This window comes from Alligator sinensis, unplaced genomic scaffold, assembly GCF_000455745.1.
Source record: "Alligator sinensis unplaced genomic scaffold, ASM45574v1 scaffold471_2, whole genome shotgun sequence".
Taxonomy (NCBI): domain Eukaryota; kingdom Metazoa; phylum Chordata; order Crocodylia; family Alligatoridae; genus Alligator; species Alligator sinensis.
Window position 1 is genome coordinate 1,311,505 of NW_005842143.1, and position 2,749 is coordinate 1,314,253.

At 43.3% G+C, this 2,749-nt stretch overlaps 1 protein-coding gene across 3 annotated transcripts in view; it reads right to left on the reverse strand.

Moving 5' to 3' along the window:
- Positions 1-1,077: 1,077 nt before the first annotated feature.
- Positions 1,078-2,749, reverse strand: part of LOC106722287 (zinc finger protein 501-like) — a 7,705-nt gene continuing 6,033 nt past the window's right edge. For 2 of the 3 annotated variants that reach the window (XR_003094457.1, XM_025206171.1), the window contains exon 3: positions 1,078-1,291. The gene's annotated coding sequence lies outside the window, so the exon portion shown is untranslated. Of the gene's footprint in view, positions 1,292-2,208; positions 2,229-2,749 lie in introns of those variants that run through there. The other variant, XR_003094456.1, reaches the window with a different exon arrangement.

Below are 2,749 nucleotides of genomic sequence, written 5' to 3' on the forward strand. Positions count from 1 at the left end.
GAGGGCTCTCTGCCCAGCCTATTAGCAGGACTTACCGGCGTTGCGAGGTCGGGGTGCGGGGAGAGATCGCGTAGGCTGGGATGACCTAGTTGGGCAGGGTCCGGCTTTGAGCAGCGGTTCTTGACCTTTTTTGTACCAGGACCCATTTGTAAGCGTCAGTGGCCCGTCCCAACCCAGCGCCCCGCACTCCTGACCTGCTGTCCCCAGGGTGTGGGGCAGGGGGGCCAAGCAGCCCCTCAGGCAGGAGCTCTGCCAGCCTGCAAGGGAAAAGCCACAGCTTCCCACACTTCTCCTGTAAAGGAGAATCTGTTTTTAAACTTTGTTGATCCATTTTTAAAGTTTGTTTGCAACCCTTTCATATATTCCTGCAACCCACTTTTGGGTCGTGACCCATGGGTTGAGAAACGCTGGACTAGATGACCTCCTGAGGTCCCTTCCAACCCTCCTTCTCTCTGATTCTGGTCTGCCTGGTAAAAAAGACAACATTTCTTAATGAACGAATGTCTTACTGCCTGGCAAAAATGACAACTTTCTTAAGTTCTGGTTCTGGATACAGTTCCCACATTCTCTTCCCAGGATGGGATGAGCCTGCAGAGTACAACATTTTCCATTTTAGTTCCTCTGCATATCGGACTCATGTCAATCCTGGGAATTGTGGGGTGAGACCTGAGGGCAGCACAGGACTGAGTAATAATGCTGCACGCATCTCACAGACTGTCCTTACTTTGGAGGAAGTTACCACAAATTAAGTCACCAGAATACATGAAGAGTTGTTTTAAGACAATGGGCAAAACTTCAAGATATGCAGCCATGATATTTGTCAGAGCAGCACCTATAGAGTCATAAAAATGAGGGTTTGAAGGGACCTCAGGAGGTCACCTAGTCCAACCCCCTGCTCAAAGCAGGACCAACCCCAACTAGATCATCCCAGCCAGGGCTTTGTCAAGCTGGGCCTTAAAAACCTCCAAGGACGGAGATGGAGATTCCACCACCTAAAGGGCTAGTGCAAGAGTAAAAGGGGAACAATGTGAAGAATGCATTGCCATGCATGTACATGCCAAAAAATAAAAGGTCTTTGCTTAATCTTTATGCATTTTTAAAAGTCTTGCTTTGGTAAATCTATTTCAAAATGCCAAGGTAGCTAAAAGCTCAGGCATAGTCCAAACTGAATTAAAGTATTTTTTTATATTACACAAAAACGATTTGCCATTTCCACAAACATAATGGATTTGGTTTTTCACCCCATGCAGGGCCAGCAGCAGAAGTGAAGGTAGCTGGAACCTGGCAGTAACTGGAAGAAAGAGAGAGAGAAAAGAGAAACATGAGATAGGATTGGAGACCAGGGTGGTGGATGTAGTTTTGGTTACAGGCTGTAGGATTTGCTATTTCTGAGGGGGAAAAAAACAGTGCAGTGCTTAAATATATCATGGCCACTATTTTAGAAACTCAGTGGGGGCATTTAGTTCAAATACATGTCTCTCCTAGGAGAAATACTCCTTGTTTTCTAACTTGGTTATTCCCAGCTTTACACATAAGGGGTGTCTTGGGCTAGGAACAGACATTGCTTTTTTCTCAACAGAGATATCCCGGGATTGAGATGTACACACACCACCCTTTGAATCAGGATTTAGCAAGTAGCTGAATGCCCTGCCGCTTGTCAGCCAGATTTAATGATGCAATCTTAAAATAATCATTCAGATTCACGTTGTGATGTTCAGGGATAAGCTGTTAGCCCTTCTTATCCTGTGAACCTTTTTAAGGATTTAGCCCACGACAAATCTAACACTGCTAGTAGCCTTGTAGTCTTCTTGATCTTGAGCTTCCTTTATCCTCTAGTCTAAGGGCTCTTTTCCTCACCTGTCACCAACTGCAAACACCAGTCCTTACATGACTTTTTCCGGTTTTGCAAAATGAGGACTGTATCGGTAAGTTTGAAGAGGAATATAACATTTAACATTTTGATCATGGAGTCTCCCACTCTTAAGGCTTTGCGTAGTAGATATTAGGTGTTATGCTAAAAAATCTAAACTATGCATTGTAAAATTCTGGGCCAGAAATCTTATGCTTATGATACCTTTATTTAGCCCTATCTCCTACTTTTTCATTAAAAGATTACTCTAGAAACTGAAGGAAATAGGTACTACCTCTCTTTTCTTCACAAATTGAGGTATAGAATGCCATTTGATACAAATGCTTATTTTCAGTTAGGTGTATGCCAAAGACAGGATCTGGAAAATATTTAAGCAGTTACATCAATGATTTCACATGGCCTCTTCTTTCTAGTCTCTAGGGGTGTTAAGTGTTGGGTGGCAGTAGTTTCTAGGACCCTAACTATTCATATTTCCATTTTATCGTCAGGAAAACAAAGCGCTAAGAATTCCCCGTGGCATGCAAAAGCATTCAAAAAGGCACGTATTAAAATCTGCAGTAAAGTTCCATTAGGGTCACATCACACAAATTTGCACGTACAATCATAGGAAAGCAGGGCTGAAAGGGACTCCATAAGGTCATCTAGTCAAGCCCCTGTTCAAGGCAGGACTGTCCCTCATTAAACCATCCAAGCCAAGTATCTGTCCAAGCTGCTCTTGAAAATTTCCAAGGATGAAGATTCCACAACTTCTCTAGGTTTCTGGTTGTAGCTGTGTTGGTCTAAGGACATAGGCAGGCAAGGTTCTTTGAGTAGATGTGATATCTTTTATTAGACTGTGTTGGTCTAATAAAAGATACCACATCTACTCAGACAACTTCT